At 44.8% G+C, this 20,896-nt stretch overlaps 1 protein-coding gene across 3 annotated transcripts in view; it reads right to left on the bottom strand.

Moving 5' to 3' along the window:
• Positions 1–20,896, bottom strand: part of GNG12 (G protein subunit gamma 12) — a 128,964-nt gene that overhangs the window by 59,425 nt on the left and 48,643 nt on the right. For 2 of the 3 annotated variants that reach the window (XM_047726787.1, XM_047726786.1), the window contains exon 2: positions 18,068–18,120. The gene's annotated coding sequence lies outside the window, so the exon portion shown is untranslated. Of the gene's footprint in view, positions 1–18,067; positions 18,121–20,896 lie in introns of those variants that run through there. The other variant, XM_047726788.1, reaches the window with a different exon arrangement.

The following is a 20,896-nucleotide window of genomic DNA, read 5'->3' as shown; positions in this document are numbered from 1 at the left end:
AAAGAGGCAGAGAAAAGGAGCCCTGTGCTCTGTTGCCGGGAACGTGAATTAGTGCAGTCACTGTGGAAAACAGTATGGAGGTTCTTCAAAAAATTAAAAATAGAACTATTATATGATCCAGTAATTCCACTATTAGGTATTTATCCAAAGAAAACAAAAACACTAACATGAGGGGCACCAGGGTAGCTCAGTCAGTTAAGCATCTGCCTTAGGCTCAGTTCATGATCCTGGGGTACTAAGATGGAGCCCCATGTTGGAAGGGGGTCCTGGCTAAGCAGGGAGTCTGTTTCTCCCTCTCCCTGCTCCTCCCCACCCCGGTCTCTCTCTCTCTCTCTCTAACTTGCTCACTCTCTCTCAATTTTTTTAAAAAACCATTAATATGAAAAGATACATGCACCCCTACACTTAATGCGGTATTATTTATAATAGCCAAGATATTGAAGGAAGCTAAGTGTCCACTGACAGACGAATGGATAAAGAAGAGGTGATATATATATACAATGGAATATTACTCAGCCATAAAAGAGAATGAGATCTTGCCACTTATAACAACATAGATGAACCTAGAGGGTACTATGTCAAGTGACATAAATCAGACAGGGATATACAAATACCATATGATTTCCCTTATATGTGAAATATAAAAACAAATAAACAACCACAGACTCATAAATACAGAGCATAAACTGATAGTTGCCAGAGTGAGGGAGATGGAGAGTGAACTAGGTGAAGGTCATTTAAAAGGTACAAACTTCTAGTTATAAAACTAGTAAGTCATGGAGATTAAAAGTAGGGCATAGGGAATAGAATCAGTAATATTGTAATAACAATGTGATGACAGACGGTGACGACACTTACGGTGGTGAGCACAGTGTAGTGTAGAGAACTGTCGAATCACTGTGTTGTACACCTGATACTTATTTTTCTTAAAAGCTTATTTTTAGAGGGGCAGATTAGAAATAATTAAACAAATACATACCCTAAAAATGAAAAGGCAAAAAGATAAGAATGAACCTTTGAGGGTGATGAAATGTTCTATGTCTTGATGGTGATGATGGCTATAGGGGTGTATACATTTGTCAAAACCCATCAGACCATGTATTTTAAATGGGTGTTTATTTTACATAAATTGTACATCAATAAAGATGATTCTTTAAAAAATAAAAATACAATAAGCTACCCGAAACATGCTCAGGACTCCTACTAAGCCTATAGCTGGGCAAAATCATCTAGCATAACGCCTATGTTATAATCAAGTGTTGACTACCTCGTGTCATGTACTGAATACTGAACTGAAAGTGAAAAACAGAATGGATGTCAACGTATCTGCTGTTCACCCTCACCCTCGTGTGAGGGACCCTGACCCTGACTGAGAGCTGCAAGCGGCTCGTGGCCACTGCCCCACATTACGAGAGAAAACCCTACCACTCAGTGCCAGCCTGGAAAAAGATCAAAATTCAAAGCACAGTTTCTACTGAATCGGTATTCCTTTTGAACCATCAAGAAGTTAAAAAATCATAAGTCAGGGACCGTCTGTATGCGTGTCTGTGACTCCCTTCTAGTATACAGGCATGTGCACGGTGGTGAAACTCAAAGAGCAAGACTCACTCAGATCTTCCTTTGAGAATGAGCCATCATCTATTTTTACAAGATTTTTTCCTGATTCTTCAAGAAATACCAGCTACTTAGAGAAAAATGTGTAACATATATTAACACGGATAATAGATTACACAGTTAACATGTTGCTCTATTTTCTTCTAATATTTTCTCCCATGAGTTTTTAAAGGAGCTGAAACCACACTCTATGATACAATTTTATAGTGCTCCTTTGCAGCAAAGGCATCTCCCTACGTGATTACAAAGTCTTCATAAGCACCATGTTTTAAAACTTTTATTTTGACATAATTTTGGACATAGAGAAAAGTTACTGGAATAGCAAAAAATAGTTCTCTTTCAGCCAGATTTAAATTCCTCAAATGTCAACATTTTGCTATATATATTTTTTTTAAGATTTATTTATTTGAGAGAGAGAGAGAGAGAGCCCAAGAAGGAGGGGCAGAAGGAGATAGAAACTCATGCAGCCTCTGCACTGGGCACAGAGCCCGACATGAAGCTCAATCTCATGACATGAGTCGAAACCAAGAGTGGTACGTGTAACCGACTACGCCACCCAGGAGCCTCTACTATATTTACTTTATTCCCTGTGCGTTCTCCCCTCTAACAGAGAGAAAGAGAGAGAGGTAGACAAGATATTGTTTGACCCTTAAATACTTCAGTGTGTCTCTCCTACAAATAAAGAGTTCTCTTATATAACCACACTACAATTAGTCAAATCTGGAAACTAACAATGATATACTGCTATTATCCAATCTAGAACCTTATTCAGATTTCGGCAATTGTCCCAATGATGCCCTTTACAGCAAGAGAGAACTCAAAATTCCACACTGCGTTCAACTGTCATTCTTAGTTTCCTTTACTCTGGAATGGTTCCTGAGTCTTTGTAGCTCAAGAGGCTGATTCTTTTGTGTAAAGAATAATTATACTTGGGACGCCTGGGTGCCTCAATTGGTTAAGCGTCTGCCTTCGGCTCAGGTCATGATCCCAGTGTCCTGGGATCGAGTCCCACATTGGGCTCCTTGCTTGGCGGGGGGCCTGCTTCTCCCTCTGCCTCTGCCTGCCACTCTGTCTACCTGTGCACGCTCTCTCTCTTTCTGACAAATAAATAAATAAAATCTTTAAAAAAAAAAAAAACAAACGATTATCCTGTGAAATGCCCTCCAGTTTGGGTTTATCAGCTGTTTCTTCCTAACCAGATTAAGGTGATGCACTTTTGGACCACAGAACTGAGCATACATGATTTTTAATGATTAGCAAGATTTCGTTTTATATAAACCGTCTCTTATTGTGGAATTTGGGCCATTGTATAATTTTGCTGTAATCCCAAGTGACGCTCTTCTTTTTTCTTCCTATCAACTATCTACTTATTGGCTTCTCTCCATTATTTCCTATAATCATGATCACCTCATAAAAGTTAAAAGAATGAATTCAGGTTATTTTAAGAATATTTTAAGTGTTAATACATTAATGACCTTTTCCTAAAAAGAGCCTGTCAGTTTGCAGTCCCATAATTGATAAAAGTATTTACGTCACCTCAGGCTAAGTGGCCTTGCACACTGCTATGTTATGAGGTTTTTTTTTAATTTGGAAAGACAAAATACTGCATTGCTGTGTTAGCAGATTTCATCATAAAGTATGGTTAACAAAGGGTGTTTGTTGTTCCTTTCATGACACTGAATACATTCCTTTGCTTGTGTGTGCCTGCATTCAGCAAATGTTCACTGAGTTGTCAACTGTGTGCCAGTATTCTAGGTAATGACATCAAGTTCTTAACGTAAAGAAATAAACAAGATAATACAGATTGTGCTAAGAGCCATGAAATTCCTCAGCAGTAACTGGAGGGGATGCTCCAGATGGAGGTAGGCTAGAGCCTAGTACTTTGAGAGAGAGCTGGTGTAGACACAGCTGGGGAGCACAGCGGGGACAGGGTCAGCCGCTAGGTGTCTCTCACTTCATCTCACAACTACTTACCACAAAACTGCACCAGAAGGTCTGCAAAACACTGCCCTTGACTAAAAACATGAACCCCTATTCTGCCCTATCCCAAACACCCATTTCTCCTGACTGTCCTAGTCGGTGGAGTCTGAACCTGAGCAGTTTGCAACTTGTGAGTAATAACGAAAGCTTGACAATTCTCTGAAATGAGATTTCTGATGTTGCTCAGTCTTGCAATTCCCTGAACGTCAAGGAATCATTCATGAATCAGGCTATCTCAACATTAGATCAATGGTCCCTTTCAACAGTGAAAAGGGAACAGATGACCAAGAAAGGGGTGTGTGTGTATTCTCCTCCAAATAACAGGGGTGGTGGCAGCAGCCGTAGACAAGGAGGCTGTAAGTGTTTACAGAGAAAATCAACCTGGCTGTGCTACAGACTGGGACAAAGCCAGCAGAAATTCCAGCTCCCCGGGCTCACCCCCTCACCCCAGCTTTGTCAGGTGCCTCACGAAGTGAGAAATGAGAATCAGGGAAACTACAGCCTCCTAGGAATGCCTACTTCGCGCTTAGGACCGGTGACTTCCGTATACTGGGTGCAAAAAGCAAACAGAGGACGCTGTCAAAGCCACGGTTTTCTTACAGAAAAACTGCACGAGATAAAAAAATCATACGCTATACAGACACTTATGATCAATAATCATTAGAAGCCACTGTCAAATATATTTTTTAAAAGATTCACAGTAATAACCTGTAAGGCATATGCAGGCTCTTTCCCTTCCTATCCTTCTTTTAGGAAAAACCATCTCAGGTACGCAACAAATCTGATGTATGAGGAACGAACAGCCTCCTAACAATGCCAGGCCCTCAAATACGAAGGTGCAGCTCAGGACTTCTGAGGGCAGAGAAAGGAAAAACAACTATTTAAAGCATTACTAATAAAAATACTACGATTGTGTCCCCCACTTGGGGGATGAACATCTAAAACAATGCGGATGATAAACATTCACCCAAGGGTCATGAACTACCACTTAGTGAACAAAAGGCAGTAGATGAGATTTATGATGGAGGCTCTCATTATAGAAGACACAACAGAAGCTCAAGAATCAGGTCAGATCTGGTAATTAAAAGCAGGTGAGTAATTAACAAAGGATTAATAAAGGTGTTAGGATAAAATCATATTTTAACAAGATGAAATATAGGGGAAGGTTTTTATATTTCATCTCTTATCCTGTTTTGCATTTTGGTTTTGTTTTCTTTTTAAATATTTTATTTATTTATCTGACAGAGAAAGAGATCACAAGTAGGCAGAGAGGCAGGCAGAGAGAGAGGGAGAAGCAGGCTTCTCACCGAGCAGAGAGCCCAATGCAGGGCTTGATCCCAGAACCCTGGGATCATGACCTGAGCCAAAGACAGAAGCTTTAACCCACTGAGCCACCCAGGTGCCCTGCATCTTGATTTTAAAAATATACAAAAAGCATAGAAAGTCGTAGTGAAATAAGTATTACCTAGTTGGCCTAATTGTGACAGAAAGCGACTGTCTGGCAGGTGTCAGTAGCAAGGGTGAATGAACTAAGGCAAGTAGTTTAAACTAGCAGGGAGAACTCAAACGATTCCAGTGTGGGCAATGGTAAGCTAAAGTTTGTAAGTTAAGATCATTCATATGTATCCAGTTGGTGGTTGAAATTTTCTGTTTTCTGATTGTTTTTGTCTCTACCGTAACTTCAAGGACTAAAAGGAGACTCAATACTGGTAGTAATTTTCCATAATTAGCATTGGTGGAGAGATCTGGAAAAAAAAAAATCCACCGTGGTTTAATAGGTGTGAGCCTTAAACCTGGTAGCATTTTAACCTTTTTCTTTACAGACAGAAAACAAGCATTTAAATCTAAGTTAAGAATACTTGTTTCAAGGCAAAAGAAAAGAAAAGACCAAAAAAAAATGTCTTACAGACCAGGCTCCCTATCCTGACTCATCACAGGCTGACAATTTCTTTTCAGATTATCAGTCAGAACAAGGAGGATGCCTTAGGCCATATGGCTCTTTTAAAACAATTCTCTAGTTCTCCTCCAGGGGGCGAAGTTGGCCAGCGTTTCACTGGAAAAGGCAATTCCTTTCCAACTTGGATTTTTGCGCATAGCACTAGGAATATATTCAAGTACAAAAAAGGCCATTTCCCCTCTTCTCACTTGTTTTCAATACATTGAATTCTGACTGATTAGCAAAGCACTCCAGCCCTTTGGTGCAACAGGAGGGAAGGGACTTAAGGGCAGTGGGCAGGACCACTTTATCAGCGCAGTCCCAGAGGCCGGCAGGCCTATTCTCCTAAAACTTGAGATCAGGGTGATGGTTTTGCCAACACTGATACAGTTTCAAGGATATTACTTTTTTTTCTTTTAAGGAGAATTTTCCACTGGGCCTACTGTGGCCAGCTGATGCCTTACACAGTATTGCTTCCTACCTGGCTCCTTTGCAAGGCCTCCTTCAGAACAACCACAAAAACTGCTGGAGGTCTGGGAGCCCCCGCCCTGTCTTCCTGCAGGAATAGTGGGTCCTTTCCTCCTCCCGAGGGTGAGTGCTGGCCCCGAATGAAGGAGCCGAGATAGCAATTCCTCACTGGGCCTTTGTCCCCTTCCCTGAAAGGGTTAGATGCTCCCATGGGGAACTCAGGTAATGGCGCAGAAGAGGTCACACACAGGGGCAAAATCTGTACTCAATGCTGGGACACACTGGAATTTTAGTGTCTCAGTAGGTAACAGCATGACAGGGTAGAGAGAAAGAGCCAGAGTGTGTGTGCCAGTTCTCCCTGGCCTAGGAACAGACCTAGTTTGTGTGCATCCTGAGCCTTATATAATTTGGTGTTTCTTATTAGAAGAATATAAAATTAGTGCTGGCCCATTAGCCAAAGGGCATCAGAGGGGGTCCTTAGAGGGGAAGGGCCCTGAAGCTTGAGCATCATAACCATCATGAGCTCCCTGATCACCATGGCGGCTGAAGAGTGTGTTGGCAATCAGGCTTCCGCAAGCCTTGTCTACAAAATGGCAGTGGGTATTTTTAAGGTCAGGTGACTCAGTTTCTTTTTCTTCTTCTTCTTTTTCTCTCTTTTTTTTTAAGATTTTATTTGTGAGAAAGAGAGAGCACAAGCGGGGAGAGTGGCAGGCAGAAGGAGAAAGAGGCTCCCTGCTGAACAAGGAGACCTACAAAAGACTCAATCTCAGAACCCTGGGATCGTGATCTGAGTCGAAGGCAGACATTTTAACCAACTGAGCCACCCAGGCGTCGGGGCTCAGCTTCCGCCTCAGGGAGTGGACTCAGGGGCTGCAAAAGAAAGACTGCAAGTGGCCAGTGGCTAAAAGTGTCCCCTTGGGTTCTGCTCCCTCTTCATCCTGCCCCAGGCACATTGTCGCAGGTGCACAGTAAACACCTTCTGACCGACCAGTGGAAGTGGCCTGGCTGCCTCCCCTCTACCAGTTCCCCTCCTTGAGGCTCAAGCACTTCCCTTTTCTCTGGCTCACTGGCCAGGCTTCCAGCTCCTGTGTAAAGAAAGAGCACTCCTGAACTGCTTGCAGAGGTGAGTAAGTCTCACCCAATGTTAGAGCGGGTTTCCTGCTCAGATGGGTAATTCATTCACCACAGGTGTCCAGGCATAAGTTACACAGACCTCAAAACCAGTCCCACAAAGGATGATGTTGCTGCCTTCTATACAGATCCTGTGTCTGGCACAGCGTGGGCACCTGGTAAAGACCCCAGAAGCGTGGAGGAGCTCTACTGCCCCAGAAGTGCCCGTCACCCAAGGAGGATCTTAGGAAAGAAGTGCTCAAGGACACCCCAGCACAGTCCTGGCAGAGGGAACGAACCTCCTTCATTGGGAATATGAGCTCCGCCACAAGCCAGCTTGCCCCCCCTGCCTGACCAAGACTCTGCCCCCATGTTCGGTCATCCTGTCACCTCAGACTTGGCCTTCTCCCCCTCCTCCTGATGGGAAGGTCATGTCTCCTTTCAAGACCTCCTTGGGCTCCAAGAAGGTGCCAACCCTGCCAGACTTAAAGAGAACAAAATAAACTGATCTGAATTTAGAGCACCTAGCCAAATCTAGCTATGTTTGCATATTTGCACAGTCCTTGTAAAAATAATATATAAATTTCTCCCAGTCTAGTGGCAAAACCGCTTAGCCAAATCTTTACAAGGAAATGAGAGGAGGCCTAAAGAGATGGCAAGTTGTTTAGTTAATGGAGCCTGCTTTCGTATATGCTACAGATTGGTATTTATAAGCAAACCCACTCCTGAATGCTCTCGTTCTTTCTTGAACAGAACAGTGAGAACAACTTCTTACATAGAAAAGTGTCTTCATGAAGCCATTTGTCACAAGGAAAATGTTCTACAAATTCTCTCCTGTAAAATGAAGATGGTATCGTGATGGGAAGAGAATTATTTGGTGTTTATTTGGGTGTTTACTGGGTGCCCAGACTGTGCTACACAATTCATAGGGATGATTTCACTTAATTCTCTCAATAACCCTGTGCAGTATTACCCTCACCATGTTAATGCAGAAATCGAGGCTTTAAGAGTAAATGACTTGTCCAAGGTGCTCAGAGGTGGGTTTGAGGCTGGGCAGGCTGAGCTTTACTCTTAGCCACCCCCTGAGCCACGCTGCATCAAACCAAAAGTCACTTTGTACACTACAAAGAACGAAGGAGCTTTATAGGATACTTTTTTAAAGCAGGGAGTTGCATGCATTTTGATTTTTTCACAAATTGCTATTTGATCAAAAAAAAAAAAAAACCTGCTAAAGAATTGGGCTATTTTTCCCAAGTCTACAAGGTTATTTAAGAAATCATTGCAACAGTCAAAAGCAAACAATGATAACAGCTACTATTTCTTGGACCTATACTATGAGACAGGCCTCTGTGCTGAATTCATTACATGACTGCCCCCCCCTTAATCCAGCTAGCTTATGAGGCACCTGGCACTACCCTTCATTGAACAAATGGGGAAACGGAGGCCCAGAGACTCTGCCCAAGGTATCTCAGCAAAGGAAAGGTCTGAACTCTGGTCTATCTGCCTATGCTATGCACCTCCTAGGTATAAAGTGTGTACAAACAGAAAGAATGTTCTAGTTAGGAGCCTACTAGCTATTTCATACATCTAGATATTTGAATGGCCAAATGGAAAATACTATATTCTTTCATGCCAAGAGAAGAACACAGGTGAGTGCGGTAGGGGCGTGCAATTCTCCCCTCACAGCCCCTGGCTCCCACATCATCTGAGGCATGAGGGAGGGCACAGAAGGGGGGAATGGAGGAGGGGGGAGGTGACATCCTGCCATCTTTATAAACAGCCAGCAAAGATAACATGAGGGCATGAGCCAGGTTCACATCTGGATACACAATGTTGAGTCCTGCCAGGGATACTGATCCAGTGATGGAATCGCCCAAAATGCATTTAATACATTCTTAGACCATCGGCCCGAAAGAGACTCCAAATCTGACTCAAGTGCCTTGCTAGCACACGTCACTTGCTCATCCAAGACTCTGCCTTTACCAGGGTGTGGGGGACCCAAATGCAGGGTGACCCACTTCCCACCACAGCTGCCCAACCAGCCTGCACATGACAAAGGAGGGCACCTCAGCACAGAGGCCAGGTTCACAGTGCTGGGGCCAGAGAAGGCAGGAAAAGCTGAAGACCCCTTGAGGACGCTCAAGCCAAAAGAAGAACTGCAAAAAAGTGGGGGCGGGGGGTGTTCTTGCAGAGCACATTCCGCAAGCCTTGATTTTTCAGAGTTCATAAACTACGGATGGAGCCTTGATTAAAAATCCCCCCGAAGCATGGCAAATCAGCTCTCAGAACAAAAGAAACTATGTTAGGGTCATGAGCATGAGAAATAGTGGTTAAGCATGGAGTTTCCAAATGCTAGCTTTCTCTTGGGGTTATATCAAGTGCACTTCGGCACCATGGTTGGGAAAACCATGGTAGGGAAAAGCAAGGTCAAAGGCTTCCCTGGGTCTTAGAGGCAGGGTGTCCGTGGAAGCCCCGCCTCCCCCCAAATCTGCCACCCAAGCAGATTCTCTCAGTCTGGGGTACACACACACACACACACACACACACACACACACACACCCTTCACCCCATTAAAGGGAATGTAGCAGGGACCCAGTCTTGGCTTTGTAGAAGCAACACCGTCCCAGCAGCAACAAGTTATCTGACAATTGGAATAAGACATTTGGGAGGGGAAAGAAGGAGGTAGGGAGCTCCCCATGCTTGCCCAGGTTTCAAACACAGGATGAAGGGCTGCTTTTAGAGGTGTTAGAGAGGAGTTTGTTGTATTAGCCAGAGGTTAAGAGTTAATCTAACAAGATGCTAAAGTGGAAGTTTCCACTCCAGCATCAAGATTCAACAGATGGGAAATTCCAAAGCATGGGGCCAGACCATTATGTGGAAATTCCTAAGAAGTTGACCTAGCTGGCTCAAAGATCCATAAGGAGGATATATAAACAGGTTCAGGGCAGTGGAAAGTGATGGAGGATTTTGTTAGGCAGATTCCTCTAAAGTGCTCTGGTTCCTACCCCTCCCAGGATGGCTGGAGTAGAAGGATCTGGCCTTTCATTTCAAGCCTCGAGAAACGGGTTTCGAAGGCAACATCTGGAAGGCTTGACATGGGTCTCTCTAGTCTGGGGACTGGTATGCAATTCCTGTTGAAGGAACAAAAATGTGAGGGGACACTAAAGAGGCCTCCGGTGGCAGAACAGAAGGCTGTGTCAGGGAAAGTGGCTGCTCTCCCCCTCCTCTGGGGGGAGGGGGTGGGGGCATGAAGTAGTGTGAGCTCTGGGCTCTAGGAATGCCAGCCTTGGTCTCCCTAAAACAGGTTCAACCCAACAGGCTTCATTCAGCCTGAGGATGGGAGAACACAGATGGAAACCAGAAGCGGCTGGCTGATGGTCACAGTCAGCAGGAGACACACTGCATGAGTGTTGGGAGATCCAGATGGAAAGTTCCAGAAGGGAGTCCTTGAGAAAGCCACAGAAGCAGCCAGGAGAGAGAGAGAGAGAGTCCATTTACCCATCAGCCAGGCTCAGAGCACCCACTGCCAGGCAGGATGGTAGCAGTCAGGTAAGAACCTTCCTCTTTTCCTCCCCATCTCTGTCACCTGGGGAGGCCTGATGCCGTGGGCAGCTGGAAGACGGGGAGACCTACTGGCAAGATTGGGGGGGGGAGTCTTCTCTTGGAGTGAATACTGACTGTTTATAGGCCAGACTGAGCATTTATAAAGCGTTATAGACCAAAACAAATGTGTATGTGTTACTTAAAGGGGCCGCAGGACTTCTTATTGCCTAAGAATCATGAGGAAAGTGTCATAGGCTTGATCAAGTTGTTTTTTTTTTTTTAAAGATTTTATATATTTATTTGTCAGAGAAAGCACAAGCAGGGGGAGCTGCAGGCAGAGGGAGAAGCAGGCTCCCCGCTGAGCAAGCAAGTCCCCAGTGCAGGACTCGATCCCAGGACCTTGAGATCATGACCTGAGCTGAAGGCAGATGCTTAACTGACTGAGCCACCCAGGCATCTCAGCTTGATCAAGTTTTTAAAAGAAAACAGGGGAAAGACACATCTCACAGCATAAACTTTAAAGGAACAGCAGGAGACAATAAAGCTGGAGGTGCCTGGGGGCTCAGTGGTTGAGCTCCTGACTCTTGACTTCAGCTCAGGTCATGATCTCAGGGTCGTGAGATTGAGCCACACATCATGGAGCCTGACTCCATGCGGAGTCAGCTTGAGATTCAGTCTCTCCCTCTCTCTTTCCTTCTGCCCTTCCCCCAGCTCATGCTTGCTCTAAATAAATAAATAAATAAATAAATAAATAAATAAATAACTTTAAAAAAAAAAAGAATACAGATGTGCCTTAATTAGGTCTCATGTCACGTGTGCAATGAAGTAGTTACAGTTAATCTTTGCTAAGCACAGATTATGTGCCAGGCATGAGACCAAGGGCTTTACAGATCTTATCTCATTCAGTCCCCCTAACAACTCCATGAGGCAGCTGTTAGTATCCCCTTGGACAGCTAAGGAAACTACAGCTCAGAGAAGTCAGGCAACATTCCCAGAGTCACACAGGTAGGTAAGTAAAGCAGCAGCCTGGACTCAACCTCAAGTCTGACATCTAATCCCGAGCCCTTCTTAGGGTCACAGATGAGTGGTTTTCAGCAGACACTCGTGGCTGAAGCAGGGCAGGAGCTTGGGTCCTGCCCAGACTTCCCTCCTGCGAGTCCCGAAACTAGAAAACCAAAGGGCAGGGCTTGAAAACCACTGAATAGCATGATCTGAGCAGTCTCTTCCGACTCCGGGATTCTATGACTCTATCACCTGTGGGTGGAAAGATGGGGAGAGGAAGACCCACAGCAGCTGATGTGGGGAAGAGGAAAAACACAGAGTTTGTATCCCATGTTCTCAGAGAGGCAGCCAGGAGGAGCTAGTTCTAGACAGTGCTTCCGTAACAGACCCGAGGTTCACAGAAGTATAGTCCTGGGTAGAAATAAGTGGTTCAGATAATGCAGGTAAAGCACTTAGCACAGAGCCTGGCACCACAGTCAGCATTTTGGTAACTGGCTGTAAAAAGTTTACATATGCCTAAAAACCTCAACATGCAATTTAATGAAACATACTCAGCCACTGACATCACCATGTCCCTTCCGTAGGGAACTATGTGTATCATGGACACTAAACTTTATTAGCTGAGCCAAGCCAAGAAACAAATGCACAAGATTAAGCTGGCCAAATCTGAAACAATTTAAGTAAGCCTGAGCAATGGCTCTCAAACAGTAGGGGACCATGAAGTCCTCCAAGACAATGAGGGAAACAGAATCCCTTTTTCCAGTAAAAAAGAAAAGAAAAAGTACATACACACAATTTTACAAATAATTAGAGACGCCCATTCACTGATTCATTCAATGGATTACAGAGGAGCCCATTCCCTGTCTCCAGGTTAAAAGTCACTCCTCTAGATTCTGGGGATACGATAGGAGATCCGTAGCCCCGAAGCTGCCTACCTGATCCCACGGCGGGGTCACCCATCCTTCACCTCTCCATATGCTCGTTGTTGCTAGTCATGATCATGATACCTACCCTGGAATAGGTAGTCAATGTGATTGAAGCTAAATCTAATTTTAAACCTTCCCAGTTCAGTGGATCCCCTGATTCAGAATTTCTAAATCAGTGGACTCTGGTACCCAAAAGTTTTATCTGCTCAGCATTTTCTTACTTCCCTCTTCTGTTAACTAAATTCTTCCTTCTTTTGTAGGGACCCCATTCTATGGGATTCTGGTGGGATTCAACCTCTCTCAAGGCCATATAAACAAAACCTGGCCAGATACTGCTTACTGTCTTCTGTGTACTTCTGGCCAAGTTGATTCAGGAAGGGAATCCAAACTGGGCCAGCTAAGATTCCTCCTTGGTATTGTGAGAACAATGGCAAGAAAGGCAGTCTCCTTTCACTCAGATCCACAGCTGTGAGGATGATGGCCATATAACACTGATGGCTACCTCTGGCACCATGGTATGGGAAGAGCTTGCCTGTGAATGAAGTTGACAGCACTGAACTAAGCCAAAAGTTGGAGGGAGTGGGGCACCTCTGTGACTCAGTGGGTTAAGCCTCTGCCTTCAGCTCAGGTCATGATCTCAGGTCCTGGGATCAAGCCCCACATCGGGCTCTCTGCTCAGCGGGGAGCCTGCTTTCACCTCTCTCTCTGCCTGCTGCTCTGCCTACTTGTGATCTCTCTCTGTCAAATAAACAAATAAAATCTTTAAAAAAAGATGGAGGGAGTGAAAGATAATGGCTTGATGATATCTTCTGAACTCCTGGATACAGCTCTACCTGAAGTCCATTCCAGTACAGACATCTTATTCATGTAAGTCAAGAAACTAGTTTAAATTGGATTTCTGTTACTTGCACACAAAATAACAACAATCATAAACAACAATAATAATAAAATAACAAATAAGCCTGGCCTAAATGAAAATAAAGCCCAAAAGGAAGTTCCCATTCATTGGCAGTACTTGTGGAAATCTAGGCTGTTCTCTGACAATGATCCCTACTGAATTAAAGGGTTTTCATCCTGCAATATTCCTACAAAAAGTCTAGGCTTAACCTTACTTTCACATGATGTTCTGCCCCTGACAATTCTTCTTCCAGTGCTGCCACCAACCAGACCCTACTTCTTGCAATAAATATCAAAGTTTCTGTCCTGAAGAAGAAAGTCCTAGAAGCACACAACAGTCACCCAGGCTAGCCCAGGTTATCGTTTGTTAACAGCAAGCAAATACTTACAGGCTACTATTCCTATTCCCGTGAGATTCTCCAACTGCCCTGGTTCTCACCTGAACACTCCAGTATCAGAAGTGACCTAGAGCCAGGGGGCTCAAAGCAGAAGGAGACACACTTGTGGAGCAAGGAAAGAGGATGAACAGGTCACAATGGACATGATCGATGCAATTTCTCTGGAGCCCAAATCCACTCCGCAGATGGAGTCAGGGTGTGATGATTTGAGGCTGGGGAGAAATAATATTCTCAGAGTCCTTTCGGAAGCTGTTTATTATTCTTTTAGAACAGGGATGGTAAGTCACTTTCAACTCCTGTGCCAAATTTGGTCCACAGCCAGATGCCCAGGCTCACATCAAGAACCGCAACAATCTGTGAAGTCTGATATGGGGTGGGGGTGAGGCACAAATACATGTATTTGAGATTCCAGCTGAAGCCATTAGAGTTTATCCTTGGATTAAGTACACACCTGGACAGGAAGGGCATTTCTTGGACTTCACCCGGGGGTTACATCATTCACCTATACCCAGGATAGTCCTCACTATTCTATTTGTTACGGGGATGTTGTTCACAACCTTATGTGGTCTCCTCTTTGTAACCACTGTGGAGAAATTACTCTAAGTCATAACCTCTTCCGAGTAACTAGCATGCCTGTATCCTCCTGCCACTCTGCACTGTTACCTGAGCTGGGTTCTTTCTGGGAACGACCACCCAGAAGCTCCAAGGCAAGACTGGGGGAACCTCACAGCTCATGTATGGGCTCTCACTTCTGCACTGGGGGCCCAACCTTATCTAAAATTTCCCCTACATTTCTTTCCCCTACAAATTTCCTGCCTTCCTTAATTTTGGGGTCTCATTATATTATATGTGTATTTAAAAGCCACCTCGAGGCACCTGGGTGGCTCAGTCAGTTAAGTGTCTGACTCTCGGTTTTGGCTCAATCTCGCGCCTGTGGGATCGACCTACATGCCAGGCTTTGTGTTCGTGCAGAGTTTGCTTCAGATTCTCCCCTCCCCCTCTCACTCTCTCTCAATTAGATAAATGAAATCTCTTAAAAAATAAAAATTTATTTTTGCATCAAAAATAAATAAATAAAATAAAATAAAAGCCACCTCAAAGCTCTTTGAAAGGAGACAAGCATGTATATTAGAGCATCGGCAATCAAAACACTGTAAAACAAATGGACAGTGAAAGGAAGATGGTTTTACAAAGGCTGCCAGTTGGAGCAGCTCTTACGGGGCAGCCCCAGGTGAGCATGCCGAGAAGGTGGTGGCCTTGGACCAGGAACAGCCCTGAGCCTAACTGTCAGCACATGGCTTGGTCCTCCCCCCACCTCTTCCCACCCTCGTGCCTGCATAGCTCCCGTCACCCCATCCTTCCTCGGGCAGCTGGTGCCCTCTGGCCCGTTCCTGTGCATTCCACACCTACTTTCTCTTTACGACTATTGCTTGCTTCCCTTTTCCACCTCCTCCCATCAAATCGAAGCAGCTCACACTTCTACAGGACCTTGTACTGGACAATGACAGGTTGTCCATGGTTGGTAGCATTCCTTCTCACAGGGATGAGCACATTTTAACCAGGTTTTCTGAAGAAGGTAAAAACCCAAAGGACTCAGTCACTAATGGTGGAATAGGCTGGAATGATGGTAGAGATGCAACTGAAGGGGGGTGGGGGGTAGAGGGGAGAATCCTCTTGTAAATCTCAAAGAATTCTATGTAAAGTGTTAGCGCAGTGCCTGGCCCAGAGTCAGCACTCAAAAACACAGCTGACACCAACAATGACTACTGTTGTTGTTACTGATCCCACCATGACTACCCTTCGATGACTCCCTGCCTATTCTTCTCTCACCACCATGACCACCACCGTGAAGGTCACTGCCCCTTTCTGCATAGTGGCCAGCCACAGATCCATAATCCATAATGCATTTTCATTATCTTTTATGGTTCACAAATCTCTTGAACATACATCATCCTTTTAGATCTTCTTGGTAGGCCATTAAATGAAACATTATTCTCATTTTACAGATGGAGAAACTGGAGCTCAGCTAGGTTGAGTGCAGAAGCAGAAGGGTCAGGGCTCCAACCAGGTCTCCTATAAATGTCTTATTCTTTCTATAACGAGTGGTTGCCAACTGCATAGCAATCACATGAGAATCATCTGAGCACTTAAAGATTCCAGGGGTCCACCCCAGACCTAATAAATGGGGATGGCCCAGGGGAAGGGGCTGTGAGCTTGTATTTTAACAGGTGCCTCATGAGACCCTGCTGAGGGACGACCAAGCACAGGGTCCGTGCTGCCTCCTGGTTGGCTAAGCAGCTGCTATCCTCTCAGCTGTCTGTGCGGGGTCCCTCGAAGAAGGCCTGGGTAGCCGTCTGCTCGGTAAAGTTAGTTTTCTACCACTGCGTAACTGTTCCCTCCCCACAATCACATTCAGGTTCAAAGGGAGCCCGGACAGAGCACTGGAGAAGGCAGACGGGCCAAGGTGAGGAGAGTGAACCACACAACAGCGTTTGGCTTTGAAGCAGTTCAGAGCAGGGCAGGTCTCAGACAGCACACACAGGCAGGGAAGGCCCGATCACAGAGAAGGGAAAATTCTAGTGGGTCCTGCAGAATGCAAAGGGTTTCCAAGAAGGGAAGGGGTGAGCAGCAGGAGGTATCCTCGAGAAAAATGCTAACAGACCAGTCTGACTGGAATAAAAGGAGTAGTGGGAGGTGAGTGAGAGAGGGTCAGGCCAGAGGAAGGATGTGGAGAAGGCCAGAGAGAGGAGTCAAGGCCGGTGCTATGGATGATTTGAGACACTGACAAAGGCGTGACAGCCTGAGGGATGAGCCAAAGGATGACCGTGTGGTGGCGGTGAACGGAGGAGGGTTGGAGCGTGGGCATCCTGGCACTGGCAAGACCACCTTGGAGTCTGCTCAAGTGACATGCCAGGTGGCAGTGCCAGGGCCCAGCAATCAGGATGGGGGGAGAGGGCGGTGGGCTACGGGATGGGTGTGGATCTGAGCCCTCACTCCATGCCCTTCTTTTTTCATGTGACTCAAAAACACTGCAGGACAGGACCATAAATGTGGCCACAGTCCTTCCCCTCCCTGTATCCGGGTTTCCCACAGTGCAATTCGGTAGCTCCTCTACTAAGGAGCTGACTTTGTATCTGTTGCCTCTTGAATCCAGCCTGGCCATATAGCTTGCGTTAGCCGACAGAATGTGATGGAAGCAATGTTGTGCCACATCTGAGTCTCAGACTCCAGACACTCCTGCTTTCAGTTGGTACCTGCCCAACTGCATGGGAGATGCTCAGGGTAGCCTAAAGGACGGTGAGACACACATCTTAGAGTCATTGTCATCTGCTACCAGCCAGGTGACCCTCAGAAACAAGGCCTAACTGACCTGGACCTGAGGCTGACTGGAGAGACAGGAGTGGTCCCAGCAGAGACCAGAAGAATCATGATGCAGAGCCCAGCTCAAACTGCCAATCCACAACATTGTACGATAAAGACATGATAGTTATTTTGAGTCGGGAAATTTTGGCTCAGATCTCTGGTAGTGTGTTTGGGGGTGATTCCTTATGCAGCAAAAGCTAACTGCTACACACTGCAAATGATGGTATCGCTTCAGCATGAGGCAGTGATGCTACACGAAGCCCCAGAAACTTTCTCACTTAAAAAGTATATTATTTTCCTAACTCTAAAGTCAGTTTTCTGCCACTGCATAACCATTATGTCCCAACAATCACATTTAGGTTCAAAGAGAGAGGAGAGGAAAATTACAGCAAGAAGAAAGCTAATACATTATAGCTGTGAGCCAATTTTCAATACAACACACTGCAAGGCACTGTCTGAATTCCTTGGGTGAAATAACACTTTGTTGTTTTGGATACTGCCTGATACAAGCAGACCATCAACAGGGGCCTGGAAATAGTTTCACTGCAAGAACACGAAAAAGTTTTATTTTAATAGTATTTGGCATGTAATCATAGATCTTTTCCCCGACCATGGTCTTAGCAAAGGAACATGGACTGATTTTTTTTTTTTTTTTTTTAAGGCCTGGAGACATCTTAAATCATTTCAGAGAGGGAAAAAAAAAAGTGTGACTAAACAGACATCATCTAATCATAGCACTGGTAGGGATGTATCTAACTTAGAAGCATGAAACATCATTTCAAAAATAATGTTGAACAGTCACATTGTTTTAAAACTGAAAGAGAACTTACCAGTAAGACTTCCGGGGGTCCACCGTTTTCAGGTTGTAAGTGGTGGAATGAATCTGAAATAGAATTAAACAAACACTCTGTAAGTAAATCACACTCAGGAAGGGTGTGCTTTTGGTCCCAAGGGATCACCATGATGTTGCAAATTTATTCTTTTAGCTAAAGATTAGCAAAGCTTTTTCTGGCTCCTGATGGAACAGGGAGAGATTTTTGCCTACGTTTTTCAACTTCCTGAATAGAGAGCACTCTCTCATTTACTTCAGAGAGTGCTGGAAGTCTGAAGCCAGTACTATAAATGGTAGTGTTTTTGTCCAAACCCCTCCAAGTCAGAGGAAGCCTCCTTGGTTGTTGTTCTTGCCTTGGTCCCTCAGCACTCCTGCTGGGACCAAGCCATGGCTCCCTTTATGGAACCCATGAAAAGACAGATGGTCTAGCACAACCTGAAGACCAATGGGAAGAGGATACAAGGCTTCCTGATAGAGCCTAAGGCAGTGCCGCTCAACAGTACTAGACCATGAGCCATAGATACAATTTTATATTTTTGAGCAACCACATTGAAAAGGCAAAAAGAAGTGGATGTAATTTTAATGTTTAGATGAATTGATTCAGAAAATTATCATTTCAACATATAAAGAACAGAAAAATCACTAATGAGACATTTCACATGCTTTTTTTCATACTCAATCTTCAAGACCCAGCATCTCATAACCCAGACTAGCCATATTTCAAGTAGTCAATAGCCATGTTGGCTGGTAGCCACACCGACACTGAAGGAATCCAATCTTGGCCTTCGCAGGTACTGGCAAAGTCAGTCCAATGCATACGGAGATTTTATTCATCTATTTTCCTGTTCCTAGTAATCCATCATTACCCCATTCATGATGTCATTTTACTAGAAATAATCACATAATAATGCAAATATTTATATAGCACTTACTAGTGCCAGGAACTATTTTTGGCAACTACTTCAATTAATCCTCACAATAACTTTATGAGGTAAGTGTATTATCATTCCCATTTAGTAAAGAGGAAACTGAGGCATGGAGAGGTTAAGTAACTTACTCAAGGTTATAAGATGGTGACAGAGCAGAGATTCTTTTTTTTTTTTTTAAGATTTTATTTATTTATTTGACAGAGAGAGACACAGTGAGAGAGGGAACACAAGCAGGGGAGCAGCAGAGGGAGAGGGAGAAGCAGGCTTCCTGCCAAGCAGGGAGCCCAAGTGTCAGGCTCAATCCCAGGATCCTGGGATCATGATCTGAGCAAAGGCAGATGCTTAACGACTGAGCCACCCAGGCACCCGGATTCATTCTTTCTTTCTTGCTTTCTTTCTTTCTTTTTATACAAAGTTTTTTGGTTTTATTTTTTAAGAATTTATTTACGTAAGAGAGGGAGAGAGCACATGAGCACGGAGCTGGGGGCAGAGGGAGAGGGTGAGAATCTCAGGCAGTCTCCCCACTGAGTGCAGAGCCGGATGTGGGGCTTGATCCCATGACCCTGAGATCACCACCTGGACCAAAACCAAGAGTTGAGCACTCAACTGACGGCACCCCCCATACGCCCAAAAGAGCTGGGATTCTAATCCAGGTAGTCTGCCTCCAGACTCATGTCCTTAGCCACTGGACTCTCAATTAAGTGTGAATGGCTCAAAATAAGGTAATTGCTTTCAGTTTTTAATTATAACCACCAAGTGATTCAAGGCTGCTCTCATGATACATGGTCAGATAATAGCAGTGATGGCAGATGGAGGGGTTTTGGGTTATGCTAGCAAATTAAAATAAAAACAACGTGGAGTGAGAGCAAAACCACCAAAAGCAGGCCTGCAGTCAGGCCTAAGCCTAGGAGTATAGTATGGGGTTAATGGTGGTGGGGAGGGGTGTCAGTCTTCAGAAAATCTTGTCTTCATGATTTTTCTGAGTGAAGGGTCCATCACTTTCATCAGATTCTCAAAGGGGTCTACAAGGTGGACACCTCTGTATCTGTCTTAACAGGGGTGGGGAGGAAGAGAGGATGAATCCAGTAGGAAGGAATTCAGAAAACACATCCTTTTTATTTAATCCATGGTCCCCAAAGAAATCACACCTAATGAGGAAAACAAGATCCACACATGTGAACTCCATGCCCAAACAGTAGGAAAGGAGGTGGGTCAGTGACACTGTTTAGAATCAACAGGCCTTGGGCTGAGGCCAGTGCGGGAGGCTGCCACCTGCTCTCGCAGGCTGAGCCCAAACCTGCTGGAAGTCCTTCAGTGGGTTCTAGGATGAAGTCCAACCTCCTCAGCGCACTCAAAAGCCACAGTGGTCTTGTGTCTGAGCACATAGATATCTTGTCCTTTAGCCACACAGACCTGTTTACAGGTCCCTAAATGGCACTCACTCACTCTTCCGTGCCTTTGCATATTCTGTTCTGTCAAACACACCCTTTCTCTACTCTATCAGCCTATCTGTAGGTCTCAGTTCAGAAGTCACCTTCCCTGAGAAGCCTTTGTGAAACCCTTTGGCTGACTTAGGGACAACTCTCTCTGTAGTCATGGCCAGGGGTCACTCAGTTCAATTGAGAAATACCTACTACTACTACTACTACAACTGGTAATAATTAAAGCTGGTTTTTAAGGAGTTGTGGGCCAGGCACTGTTCCAAGTGTTTTGCATGTTCCTTTAATCTACTCAGTAACCATATAGGATAGGTTCTTTTATGACCCCATTTCATAGATGAGCAAACTGAGACAGAGAAGTCAGCAGCCTAAGGTCACCCAGCTTGTAAGTGGCAGAGCCAGACTGTGAATAAAAACACACTGGGATAAAGAGTCTCCAAATATGTCCTTTAATGAAGC

Source organism: Lutra lutra, chromosome 4 (genome assembly GCF_902655055.1).
Source record: "Lutra lutra chromosome 4, mLutLut1.2, whole genome shotgun sequence".
NCBI lineage: Eukaryota > Metazoa > Chordata > Mammalia > Carnivora > Mustelidae > Lutra > Lutra lutra.
This window is presented reverse-complemented; position numbering and strand designations above follow the sequence as displayed.